The sequence below is a fragment of the Echiichthys vipera genome (assembly GCF_963691815.1).
Source record: "Echiichthys vipera genome assembly, chromosome: 7".
Taxonomy (NCBI): domain Eukaryota; kingdom Metazoa; phylum Chordata; class Actinopteri; order Perciformes; family Trachinidae; genus Echiichthys; species Echiichthys vipera.
The window spans coordinates 24,165,621-24,180,771 of NC_139832.1; positions in this window are offsets into that span (position 1 = coordinate 24,165,621).

The window sequence follows — 15,151 nt, forward strand, 5'->3', positions numbered from 1 at the left end:
GTAGATTACATTCCTGATTACAGAACTGCCGTCTTCCTTTTGCAATGTGAATAGTAGGTAGATGTAATCGGGCGCCGGGTGGTAAAGGGGTCCTTATTTAGTTTGTGAGTGAAGATAGCAACAGGGAAATGAAAAACCCTGTCTCATTTCCTGTCTGCTACAGCCGCGATGAGGTTTCAAAGCACAAAATGTTCCTCTGGTGATACATATCGCTCAGCCCTTAGACTTCAACCGTAAACCAAACACAAAATTGCTTTTTTTTCACTTTCTCTGTAGGCCACCGTGAAGGCTTGTGCTGTAGAGAGCTTGTGAAGGGGGCCCATTATGAAAGGAGTCATGCATTTCACAATTTCCTTTTGTCCTTAGCAGGCTTGCCAGGCCTAGAAGTCTCATTCACCAGGGTCACACTGATAGCTTTGACTCCAGGCCTAATTAGTCCAGCGGAAATATAGTAGCATTTATTGCATTTTATATCCTGTCTGCAACAGATACAGGCTTCATAAATATTGTAAGTTCCAGATACCCAGACGCCAGACGATTATTAAAAATGAAAGGAATTGTTGACCTCCAAATACACCATACATTCCCTCTTGTTGTGCCTTACACTGAGCCTGCATGGGGCCTCCTAGAGAGGGATGGGTGAACCAAGAGCAGCCTCAGAATTATTTCAAAGATCCCTCGCTCCTCATTTCCCTCCGACAGAAATAAGTGTTGATTGTCCTGAGCCTGCAGAGAGCCAACAGGGGGGAAAGGCCAAAGATTAAGGCTGGCCTTTCAGCCCCCACTTGTGAGAGAAAACATGTTACAAACTTAAGACAGTGTCACATTAAACCGACTCCGTGGTCTGAAAGGGGAAAATGCTGAATTGATTAAATTTTACGACGGCAGCCTATGCTGTTTTGTAATGCAGCAGGTTATTGGATGGCTCGTGTTATTGGGCAGGAACACAGCCATGTCACTATAGCAGTCAGTTAATTAATTTGCCCTTGGATGACATTAAATGACTGCGAGCCATAGGAATAGGAGAAATTGGTATTTAAAACACATATATAAGAAACTGCAGAGAAGTAAATAAACACACAATCTGGGTTTTGACCACACAATGACACTAATTGTGAGTCTCTTAACGATCATCAGCAGAGGCACCCACTCCCCTAGCCTGTTGTTTGGATCCGTATGACATTTTTGACGTTAATTTGAATTAGCACTAAGTCTGTCTTTGTGCAGGGTATCATATGTGACTATGTTCCATCTACTGTTGGAAATGGGTGTGAGGAAGGCAGCTACAGCGAGCCAGAAGTTTTGTTGTGAGCCTTATTCAATTCTGTGATGGAAGCTGTCTATTTTATTACCTCAGTATATTACCTCTCTTACCCTTTTCCTCTAACATTATATCTGGGTTTCTATGTGGGTGTTATCTCAAAGTAGCACAATAGCAACAGGGATAGTTACTGGATACTGCAGGGATGCAACAATATGAACAGATGATGTACTCCAAACAGATGCAAATGGCATCCAAATTAAAGTAACATCCCTCTTTTTTATTTTTCTTGTTTGTTTGTGTGATGCACTGTGTGGACTTCATGGCGTCAGAGTTTATTCCAAGTAGGAAACCGTAGTTTTAAGTTTCAATGCAGAATTTTCTATATAACAGCATAAACCCTAATAAGCAAATACCTGCAAAACAACTGGCATTCAAATTAGCCTCAGTTGTCCATTATGTTTAGTGCTAATTAGAAAATAACAGCATGCTAACATCCTAAACCATAGACTGTATGTCAAAATGAACAGCTTGACAGACACCAAAACCTCTCGATCGCCCCTCCTGAATGCTGGATAGCATATGTCTGCCCCAATAGTAGATGGGACATACTTAAAAAACAAAAATTCTATATCAACTTAATTTTGCCCCAAAATGTCAAGCTAGATTGTTCTTAACACAGTGTTTGTCCAAGTGTTCATTTTTCTGATAAGTTTGGTTTTAATTAGTTATTTCATCCTATAAAAAATGATTAGTTGGGAGTCTGTCTGGGCGGGACTTCAATCCTGACGATCACCACTGTGCAGGCTGGTTGCAAAATTGGGCTACAAGATGGCAGCATCCGTATATTTTAGCCTCACTTTTGTACAGTAGGAGGAAGTGGACATGCTTTGTCCATCTTTACACTGCTAAACTAAGATAGTGAACATGGAAATATTATACCTGCTAAACATCAGCATGCTAGCTCTGTCAGTGTAGCCGACAATAGCAAATAGCATGGTTGTAGACTCTTTTTTCTTGTTTTAACTGCATTTCAGTTCCATTGAATCCATTGGTTGCTGTTGAGGAGGAGAAAACAGATGCAGATAGTGATTAGTGGCTCTGCCTCACACCCCTGATTGCAAATGTACTAATTCTGAAAAATACAGTCATGCATGGCTGCACAAGGCCAAGAAAAGGTTGTTTCATATGTCATTGCAACGACTGCCGTCTAATCTCCTTTGACCCGTGAAAATAGCCAAGCCTTATGCTTTGATTAAAAAGTTAATCAAACGTAATAAAGGCTGCAATAAAAAAAATCAAAAAGTTAATATTTTATTAATATCTTACCATATAAATCATCTGGTAAGAGCTGTAAACAGTTTTGTTTGTTTTTTTTACCACCTGGTACGTACTGAATAAAGTCACAATAGACTTGGACTTGAAATACCCTCCCTCTGTTGCTTTTCTGCCGTCTCTCTATGGTCCCTGTCCTCATCACGATTCAAGCAGGTAAAGTAGAGATGAGGAGCAGTAACCAAATTGAGTTTTTCGGCAGCATACATGGGAAGTGTACAGCGGCCGTCTGTTTGTCCCCGTAAATCCCACTGATCCGCCACAAAATCCATCCTCGACCACAGAGGGCTCTGTCTGGGGCCCAAGGCAAGTCCTGACAGGTGGTGCCGTCCTGCGCATTGGCAAGGTGACTGTCTCCCACAAAGGGACAGGGGGAGCGACTCCTAAAGATATTGGTCTAGAGATACACACATTTCTGTTTCTCTCTTTGTGTATTCACACAATGACATTATCATATACTGTACGTTCTCATAACCGCATCATTAAATTCTAACATAAATCAGAGCTGCCTGCTCCAAAAGACATAAATGTATTTTGTGGGAGATCTAGCAGAGAGGAAATCAAATTACGCAAACCTTCTATGTTCATAGACATTTCAACAAGAGCAGAAGGACGTATATATAAATCACAGCCACCACAGTCTATTTATCTAAAGCTTTTTGAGTAACATGACAGGCCAGAAAGGTCCATTATGACAATAATGCAAAGCTCACTTAACCAGCGGGGCTTTTCCTCTATCTTCAAAGCTCTGAAATGTACTTACTTTTGCAGTTATTTTAGACCAATTGCTTGGTTGTCTTCCTCTGTTTGTCTAAAGCACAGTCGATGTTCCCCATAACAGACTACATTGAGAGTAGAGCTCCCTGCTCTCTGCCTCAGTCCTCGCTGCTGGGAGAGTGTATGCTCTACACATGTATGGTGTGTATGTGTGTCCAGGCCATGTGTCTATATGTGTGCGTGTGTTCAGTGTTGCAGAAATTTGGTGGTCTGTGTGCCACCATAACTCATTAGTGCAGTGGGACCATTTGATGAGGCTCAATGCCTCAGATGTGGTAACAGTGACACCCACAGGAGGAGAAATATACCTTCCTGCCAGAGGGAAACAAATTCCCACTACCTTCACTGATTATACCCTTGGTACGAGCAGTTCATGGAGACATATTGGGCAAGGGTAAAATAATAAAATATTAATGGCACCAATTTTTTATCCCTATCTTAAATAGGCCAGGAGAAAACTTTCTCAGCAAGAGTATTACAAATGGCATGCTTTGACTGTGTTCTCCACAGTACTGTTTGTACCTTATAGTAGACTGTCTCTCTCTCTGCACAAAGCAAATCTGTTCTTTCATTCTGCATTAGGGTATCTCTTAAAGAGACAATTTCCACCGGACGATAATTGTGATCTCTGCCATCATTTTACATCTGACACATTATCTTAGGAACTATTAAAATTATTATTAGCTATAAAAAAAAAAAAAAAAGGCGAACGGAGGACAAGTGGGACTGCAGTATATCAGAGGTGTGTTTACTATTGTAAGCAGCACAAGGCTGCAAATATAAGCCAGACTTTAAATGCAGCAGGCTCTGTGATTGGTCCAAAAAAGAAAAGAATGTTCATCTAAAAATGTGGTTCTTACGTGTTACATATTAATGCACACATCAGACCTGATTAACAGAGACATCGAACGTTGTTTAGTAAAACACGTGAAATCATATGTTTATGATGTTTTTTTGTTTTGTATGCATGTCACTGTATTCTCTATAGAAGGCAGCAGATCAGTCCTTTAATTAAACTTTTAATTAATTAGTTCTATTTGCAGAGGTGGAAAGTAACTAAGTACATATACTGAAATAGTATGCTTTGAGTGCAATTCTGAGTTTTTTATATAAGCATTTCTCTTTTATGCTATTTTATACTTCACTACATTTCAGTAGGAAATAATGTACTTTTTACTCCATCATATTTATTTGACTATACAGTATATCCATATATTTGAAATTAGCTCCACCTCAGACAGCTACGATGTTAAAAATGTCTCTTGCTCATTTCATCAGTAACAATATTAATGTACCACTAGGTCTGCTTTTTCTATTTTAGGCACATTTAGCTGACAATACATGTGTATGTTTGCCTAAAAAATTCTGAGTGCTGAGACTTCTGTGATGGACTGTTTGTATTTTCATTGTTGTATTGCTATTGTTGCTTAAGTAAATGAGCTTCGTTGTGTGCAACATGGCACCTTACAGCATTTGTACTCGTTTGTGTTATGATAGACATCAACAAATGATCTGGGATAGGATTAGGCACATAACAGCAAAGAGAAGATTTAGTAAAGTGAATCATCCGTCACTCTGGCTTCCATCTGCCCATGAAATGGGCAAATTACTCTGCCCTGCGTCCAGGCCTGAAATGACAGCCAGTCAGGTAACTTATATCTCTTCTGTCCTCAGTCTATATATTTAGGCTCTGTATGTAATAAAAAACATCAATTTCTTACCTATTACCATGATCCTTATCAATTACCCATCTGGCTAAGTGAAAAGATATCTTGTTGTCAGTGTCCTTTGAATGCCAAATGTTGTCTGTATAATTTCAGCTGTGTACTCTGCAGCTGCTGTCTGCTTGGCAGCACGTCGAACTTAACTCGCTAAATGGCCTTGTTGCTTGTTGGATCAGGGTGGTGGTAACTATATTGTTGCAGCAAGCCAAGGCCCAGTGGTAGGAAATTTAGCTACTGTTAAAAAAACAGTGCAGCAGTTTCAGCACATCATGGAATTAGTAGAACCAAATCCTGCTACATCGCAAGAAAATTAAAAATTAGTATAGAATTTTGATTATTGTTTATTATGTATTAATAATTATGTATTAATGTATAGTGCATCTGGTTTGTTGTTATTGCCTAACACAGTCTTGCTTTTCAACTGGACCTGTATTCTACCATTTTAAAGTTTGATTGTATTATGTTTTCTGCATTTTATTGGTTTAATCTTTGGGTGGGTATGGGTCAGATTTGTAATCCAGAGGGACACATCATTAAAATATTGAATTTTGAACTGTTAAGGGAAAAAGAGTGCTCAACTATGAGAAGCTGTGCCTGATGGAGACCCCATGTCTCTCTTCTCTTTGATTTGCACTCTCTCAGCTTTATCACTTGGGTGTTACTGTTGATGCCCCACTAACAATGCACCTGCAAACAACAGTGGGGGCAGAGAGGGGCTGGGGGTGCACTTTTATCTCAATCCTCATCTCTCCTGTTGGGGGTAGCACCAACTGAAAGGTTGTGGTCATGGCCCTTAGTTCTCTGCCACCACAGGCAGCGGCACCTCCTGGGGGGAGAATGAGCCTGTGCTTTAGTGCTGCAGAACCCCTGCAGCACTAAAGCCTATTTACCAGTGTAGAGTCACTTTCTTATCCATACAAATAAAAACTGGAGAACGATATGCACGTCACCACAACACATGATGATATCTTGTAAATTAAATTGGAAATCAGTGGCTTATTTATCAATAAAATGTGCTGTTTTTAATCAAATCAAAGAGAGAGTGCATCAGTATGAATCATAATGTCAGATGTGTTGGTGACCTTAAGCAAGTGTCTTTGTTTTATTAAAGTCCGAGGCCTTTGTCTAAGTTAAACATGGATATTATCCTAAATCATAATAGAAGTTGTTGCCAGAGAAATGTGTCACTGAATTTGAATCAGATTTTCTATTGCTCTGAACGTTTAACATACCCCTGAAAAGGTCTTGTCCTTTTGGTCTTGCTTCACTGTGCCATCCACCAATTAAATGTGAGGTGACAGGAGCAGACATTAAATATGTATCGCTTCAGACTGAGTACGCAAATGTGAACACATTCTTCTTAATGTTTCAAAGTAAAGTAAACCAACATGCATGCTGGAAAATGTGTTCCCATTTTCTGCAGTATGAACTCAAGCCAAATCCTGTCACGCATGCTTAGTTTCTCTCTCTCTAGCACAAACATTGCATTTATTTTCCCTTCTTCTCCACTCAACACAACACAAATACATACTGTACAGGCAGACACACTTCCAGGCACCTAAGACCACAGCATCAGAGAAACTAATGACACACCACAGAGAGCCTTTGTAATAGACAGCCCATGGTTACTAAATGCCAACAAAACTAAATAATAAGTCACTGCAAAATCACATCATTTAAGAGGCACTAGCGCACAAATGTTATCTACATTAAACAAGCTAACATACAATTTCACATCACCTCCCAGGTTTGCAGCCATTGTAAACCATTTGTTTCTTCAGAAAAGCACAGAGACAAAGACTGTAGCAACATGAAATTGATTAGGCCTACAGTGTTGCATGTTCACCCAATGGTGATCCCCAACCAAACAACACATACATTTCCCCTTTCCTTCATGCATGAACACACTTTAGTTCTTAGGTATTAAAATACTTTTTGTCCAGATTACTAGAGCATACTCCCATCTAGATTCACTAACCTAACATCGATATCATATATCCATTACATTCAAGAAACAGTTCACAAACCAACAGTATTCCTGTCTCTCCATCACATTTATTTAAAGCGTAAAATCCCCATTAGACATGATCTCAATGCACATTACAATTAAAAGAACACGTAAAAAACAGACAGCAATAATAATACAGTTGAACAACATTAAAATAGTAATAGTAACACAATAAAAAACAGCAAATAAAAAACAAAAAGTAAAAAAATGTGTTTGTGAAGGATGCAGAAAGGGTGATGTGCAATGGTTGACTAAGTGGGCATCTTCAGCATGTAATGAGAGGCCAATCCAGAGATGAGGGGAACGGTAGGAAAATGTTCTGTGACCAACTGATTTTTTTGTTTACTTGGGGAATGAGGAAGACACCAGCATCTTGGTAGTGGAGGGGGCCTGCCGGCGGTGTGATAAGCTCCATCTTTCTTGTTTTCCAGAGTAAAGACCACAAAGTGGTACAGTGAAGAAATGTATCCACTCATTACAAAATATGTGGTTTGAAGCTTGGTGATGTACACTCAGCACTAGTTGATGAACCACTGTACCTGGCGCTCTAACCACTAACATGCTAGCAGGCAGAACATCCTAGCACTAGGCAGTCACAGTAAAGTTGTTAATGGAAGATTGGAAAAGCTAGCTATCCGAGCCAACGATCATGCTAATTGCTTGCTAAACATCAGTTAGCAAGCTTAGCTCTCTCACTTACAGCAACACATAAGCTAGTTGTGGTTACCTTATGGTTACCCGTAAGGCATATTTGACTCTGTCTTCTGTCTGAAAACTATTACTCTTTTGTGGAGCAGTTTTAACTCCAACAGGGGAAGATTAACTTAAAGGTAAGCACAATAAGAACTTGTTTGCTAAATTATCAATGTGCACTAGCCTGGTCGCCAGAAAAAAAAGTATTGTAATATTGTACTACTGTATTTCTACAAAGCACAGAAAGGTTTCTATTTAACGTTTTTGGCCCCCTGTTACATCTGTAAGCAATGTACTAGGCTTTCAACTGACTCAGATGTAAAATTATACGTTAATATCACACATTCAGAAAACTGGTGACATAGTTTAACTCCACTTAGGGAAGATTGATGCCAGGTGGATGGCAAGGTCAAACATACACCTGAACTTCCGTGAGACTGCGGTTCGTGTCCTGTTCATGTCCCATCCCATGTCATTACATAACAGACGTACTTATTTAAACCAAACTATGATCTATCCCTAAACCTAACCATGTCGTTTTTATGCCTAATCCTATGCCATGAATCGTTTTTTGTTTAATTCACAAAGTTAATCATGTGTTTTAAACTGTTCATCAAAAAGTATCGATATGTGATGAGTAGGGAATGAGAATGTGTTGCAGCCATTCAGAAACGTTGTTATTCAACACATCTGTCGTTTGCAGAAACGTACAATGCCAACATTTTAAATGTACAATGCAATCATTTTATACTGGCTACAGGGTTGTGTACGCCACAAATTTAGGGGTTAAAGTTCACCAAAGTTGAACTCAATCAAAATAAATATCACATATTTTACCTAGGGCCTACTTCTTGAACACATCCACTAATTGCATCAATTCACATCAAAACTTTATGCTCATACGTTTACACAGTTTTGCAATTTGGCTAGACTGGATTTTGATGGACAGATGCAATGCATGTATGTAAGAAGTTAGCCTTAACATGCCAAATTTTCCCCAGAACTCTTCTACATCAACATCTAAATTAGCTAAAGCAATAAAAATAGACAAATGCTGTATTTTACAGCTGCTTTATCTTCCTTTTTGTTATCTCATAATTTCATCGTGAGCTTTTGTGGCTGCCAGGTTTCATTACTGCTATCAGTTGTGCTGTGAAATTGTGGCTCTGTCCTCAGTGAGGGTAATTTTCTGTGTCAGGTTAGTCGGTGCATCATCATCCTCACCTCCATAATAGAATGACAAACAAAGGACAAGTCGTCCTGTTTTCTTCTTCTCTTACCTGAGAGGACACATAACAGCATTATGGGTGCATAATGTGAAAATAAATGTAAATGCTTTCACCTCATATCACTCTAGGTAGGCTACACAGACATAGTAATGAATGCTGTCACCAGAGGACACTTAATTGCATCCAGACAGGCACATGGTGAGATGTGGAAAGACAAAACCATTAAGTCCTTTTCCAGCTTTTCCCATCATTGTGTTTGATGCTTCACTGGCTCAGCCTGATTTGGAATGACAGCTTCTCTTACCTGCATGGCAAATCGGTTGTATTCCTTAAGATTAGAATAAGTACAGCATTACAGTGCAAATGATTATCTCATTGGCTTTGTTTTGTGAGATCATCAAACGCAATTCAGGAGTGTGACAATCAAATTAGTGGTAATGAGAGCTGACTTGCCGTTTAATTTAAAGCAGGCTCCAGTTGCTTCTGAAAGAGTTGCTTGTCATTGTAATTGAATTGTATCACCAGGAAATCATGCATGGAAAAGATAATTTTGCAAAGTAATTATTTTACCTTCTTAAATTCTCAACCAGTGGACATTGCCAGCATAACATTTTGTAATCTTTAGGAATGGAAAGTGGCAGAGATTGCTAGCAGCCTGCCAAACAGGGCACTTTTATTTGACGCAATCTGTCTCTCAGCTCCACCCACAGCCAAAGCAAACAGCTCCGTGTCACTAAGAGAAAACACAGACCTCAGCCAGTGCGGCTGCTCTGAGAGAGAATTCCATCAAAATGAAAGGCCTTATTAGTTGTGTCAAATACCGATATTCACCATGGCAAAGGGCGCAGAATACAGATAGCATTACAGGTGCATACAGCAGGCCATATCAACAACTCAAGGAAAAGGGCCCCAGACAATAACTTGAGGGATGGTGTGATTGCAGCTATATGAAAGGCATCACCGATGACGTCTAATCTGTATTAAAAGAACTGGGCTGGCTGTAATCACCTCTCTGTCACCTTGCTAATGGAATCCAAAGGCAGATAACAGACACAAGAGAGCAAAGAGGGTGAAAAAAAAGCGCAATACACAAAAAAGCAAAATAAAAAAGACACGTCCATGAAAAAGAAAAAAGTCCCGATAATAGCTGGCAGAGAAAAAAAATCACAGCAATTGCCGAGGCCAAGACAGAGCATGCTGAAAGGGGAGCAAAAGGCAACTGTCAAAGACAGACTAAGGTATATGATTATGTACTCCCCTGTGTTCATAATAGGGAATTTCAATCAATTTGAAGTAGCCAACATTATTACATATTGACACTCTCCGCCTTTTGCTTGCCTGCTAACCCTTCCTCCTCCTTGGTGTGGCAATCACAGACATGATGTTGTTACTTTTTTGATTAGTTTGTGACATTAATTGCAATAATATTTTTCAACCCAAAAGTTAAACGCTGCTGTTGAAAAATCACCCGTAGCTCAAAAGCTAACACTACATTACATGACTGTGACATTATTTGGAGTAAGCGTTCATTTTAAAAGCTTAATCAACACCCTGTAAGCGATACCCCATTTAAAAATGATTTGCCCCTCACAAATAATTTATACAGAGGCTAAAAGTCCTTGCCGCAGCAGCACTGATTCATCTCTGATCTGCAGCCATGTGTGCATGTCGTCCCCTCTCCCTCACTCTCACCCCTTTTTCCTGATCTTAATCTGTAGTAAATAATAAAGGCATAAAAGGACAAAAAAATAATCCTTAAAATAATTAAATTAAAAAGTGTTTCTCATTTAAATCTGAAACAGGTGCCGACAGGGAAAATAAGGCCCTTCATGTCTCCTTATGTGAGAACATTTCCTGGCCCCGTTAGGACTGATGGTCACCCACCCAGGTTTAAACACCACCTTTGACACTAATTGTAATCTGTAACAGATATGCAAAATATTTTGGACATTTTCAACATTCCTAATTTTAAAATCGTTCTGCTCTATAGTGACATATGGCCTGGAAATTTAAATTGACTCTTTTTCTCAAACACTTGTGTTGTTGTTTTTATGATGGGAGAGGGGATCAATAGATTGTCTGCCAGTGAGGTTTTAGCAGCTTCAGTAAGGGTTTGGAGGGAATGCACAGATCTCTCATCAGCACTTCTCACCTGTGAATGAGATGCAAGCAGCTGAAATATGGTTGCTTTGCAGGGTGGCCTGCCTTAGTGATTTGTGACAGGCTGAGGAGCTCACTGAGGGGGTGGACCAGGAACGGCTTACTGTGGAGGCAGACTGCAGGAAACACAGCGGTACATCTTCCTGCTAGAACACCCGGAGAACCCCAGAAAGGAGGATTAGCGGGGGAAAGGACATTTGGACTTCTGTGCTTGATCGATGAGATGAGATGAGATTTATGGATAGAAAGATAGACGCATGGGCGAAATGCGTCATGATCAACTTGGAGTATATGCACCTCTTCACCTTGAAGTATGAAGTGTATTGTTAGTCTCCCTTGTCACTCCTGTTGATGAGCTGTCTACTTTAAAAAAAAGGTTTCCTTGCTGCTGCATCCACAGAGCCACCGTAAACAGAAGCAGGGATTATAGACAATATAATAACTAATTCTGATTTTTATTTAGTGTTGCTGTTCTTTAAAATCTTCCTATCATCTGCCCTTATTGTCTACAACCAAGCTCAGGGTCCATCACACCCACTGCAAAACACCCTAAAATATCCTGAACATCACAGACCATTTTTGGCATGCTATGTAAGCCCCCTGTACTGTCATTTTAATAATTTATGATTTTAGTGAGTAGAAAATCAGCTCTCGATATGTTCTAGTCTATACTTATCTTCACTACATGCACCCACAACTGCAGACAGGTCGTTGGGAAATTGACAGGGGGGAGGAACTGATAGGAATTAATACTGTCAGGAGGAGGGAGGAGTATCTAATGGACATGTTAATGTTAGTCTATGTGTCCGAGTATCATGGGGCGTCCTTCACTCGGCGCTGGTTGTCATCCGCCATGTCACATTTAATAGAATATTATTCATCTGGAAGCTAATTTTTATTCCATGTACCCACATATCCATGACTGTCATTACAAGTTGTCATTGGGCTGATCCTTAGACATCTACAACCAGATTCATAATTTGCTAATTTATTTTTTGTTTTGCTGTCAAAACATTGACAAAGTTTAGGTCTCAAAATGTCTATTTCTTGAGGAATTGTTCAGTTATAAGTGCTTATTATAGGTTATTGAAATAAAACATAACTTCTAAAACTCGGTCGAAATCTCCCCAAATAACAGACTGATTCATTCTGATGCCAAATGCTGAGCAGTCATTGATCGTGTGGAAGAGGCAATTACAGGCCGCGTCAGTGTCAAAGAGACAGCCACTTTCCAGAACGCCTCCTTTCGCTGTGATTTTTTACGCTTACGACAGCATATTTATAATTACACATGCTAATCAAGGTGGGAGTTCACAGTAAGACATTCCATTATGTCAGCATCTCTGAGTGGCAACAGAGAGACAACAGCCAATTTACTTCCCCACCATTTGGCAGAGATTACGGAGCGACCCCCACCACTCCACGGTCCTTACCTGCCACTCCGCTGTGTCAAATAGTCAACATCAAATCAAACCCATTGGTTGAGCAGGTCTCCATTACACATATAAGCTAAACACACTCACAGTAAATAGAATTTTTCCAGGCTTTAAAGTCGCTGATCAAGGTTAGACTTTTGTTATGGAAGGTGTACTGAATATAAAACTGGTAGAGCTGTACCTTCAACACTAACAGCAGGACAGCTACGCAATCTGCATGTTGATTATGCATAAAGATGGTAATACAGACTATTTGAAAGGAAATTACTCCCTTAATCACACACATAATATGCATTTAATATTATCTATATCCTACTAAATTAAAAGCAGACACATAAATGCCCACTGGGGAACTGTTGCATATACTTTCATGGATTAAGAAATCATTTGACTTTTATTGAGTTTCCAATTCTTTTATTGTACAAAGTGTTAAAACTCAATGAATGTAATTTACTGTCTGAGCCTCTATTAAAAGAACCATTCTCCGTGAAATAGCATTGCAGCCACCCAAAAGCCTCGTATCAATACTGCATGGCAAAATTCTACCTCTCTCAGTCCAGTGTAATCAGAAAAAAATGAGGATAAATTGATATTAATGTAGATCTATACGCACAATTAAACAACCTCATTCTCAAATAACAAGAAAGTCATTACTCCGTTCTTCCCAAAGAACACCTCCCTAAATATGCCAATCTGAATACTGACAAGAGGAAAAAGCTGAAAAGTTTTGAGTGGTTCAGTAAATTCCTCATAGGTGATTTTGCCTGAAGTCAAAGTCAAACTGACATTGACACAACAATAAAGACTAATGCTGTACCCAAATCACATACTATGATACTAACATACTGTCTGCACAGTAGGGATTGGGTGGGCAAGTCACCTCAACCAAATCCCATCCATAAACCTGTCCCACCAATCTGTTGGTCGATCACTGTCAATCATTATGTTTCACTCCATTTTTTATAGCATCAAATACCTAATTAAAACCACACTTGAAAAATGAACCCTTGAATAAACATCAGTGTGATCTTAACGACCTTAAATGACGGAAACCATGTTTGGGAAAAATGTATTTGAGCTGTATTTTGAGCTTTTAGTTTGGCCTATGTCCCATCCACTAACTTTGATGAGATGGGATTTATGACCTATACTGCAGCCAGCCACTATGGGCCAATCAAATGCTTTGGTTTCCCTTTTGGCCAGCTGTCAGACCGACCATTTTTATAGTCTATATTATTTACTGTACTGCATACTGCTTACTAAATTAAAGATTAAGTATGCCAATAGCAGAAGACTGTTCATACTGAAGTAGACCCAAGCACATTACTGTATTGATCAAGATGCTAAAGGTCCTAGCGACCCTTCATTGAAAACTGTTTATCGCAAATGTAAATCAACATTACCTCTTCCACTCAATTTAATGTTTTCCAGTATAATTTTTAGGCAGATGATGACGACAAATGATTTAATATTTAGTGTTAAAGATGTTTTCTACAGTACATTGAGCTCCCACGTTTTTCCTCTGTGCCCTAATGTTACTCCCCATCATTTTATCCAATGGTTGATTAATTAAATCGTCCATTTAAATTTTTCTATTGTATTTCTATTGTTTTTTTTCTTACTGCAGAAAGTAAGCTCTGCGGCAAACATGATACTTACATTTTGTTTAATGAGTACATCTTTAGACTCAGGAGGTAGAAATCTGAAACATGCAAGGCAGTGGCCCTCTAGCAGCAGGGTTGGACACCCGTCATAGACCAAACTGTGAAAATCTCTAACGCTTGTGTTAACCACAGATCTTGGAATCTAACCAAAATAACATTAAAACAAACAGAACTGAAAGGGCAAAAAAGCTTACTCATTTCCAGGTTTAAGGACTCATTACTGCAGCACTAGCAGCTCTTTTGCTAATGTCAGCGTGCTAACAACAAACTTGCAATGACAATATTGAAACGCTAATGTTTAGCATAATATTTATCATTGTCACCATCAAGGTTTAGTAATTTAGCATCAAGCACAACATGCGGCAGATGATAGGCCTGTCCTCAGTTTTGCATTTGGTTAATTAAAATTTTGACCTGATGGTAGAGCTAGATGAAATGTCAGTTTAACCTGTGGGGACAAAATTTATGGCAATCAAATCATTTTTTTCAGACCATTAAACTAAGAAAATGGGCTGAAAAATGCTGAGGGAAACTGCAAAGTCAGGTGATAATTCTCTATGGATTTATCACTATGAGGGACACTTTTCATGTTGCTCCTAATCATTTTATCCACTGCTGTTATAAAAATATCGATTCCTGTAGCTTTAAAATGATACACTATACCTTAGAACAGGTCACTTAAATAAAGTTTTTATTCCACCATTTAAAAGCTTTATACATTTATTATCCCTGAGCATGACAAAGATGACAAAAAGATCAAGAAATATAAATATAAATACCTTCCTGGCATAAAAACTTTGTTATCACAAAATAAATAGCTGCTATAATAAACCATATAAATAATGGCCTATTTGGTGAAATATC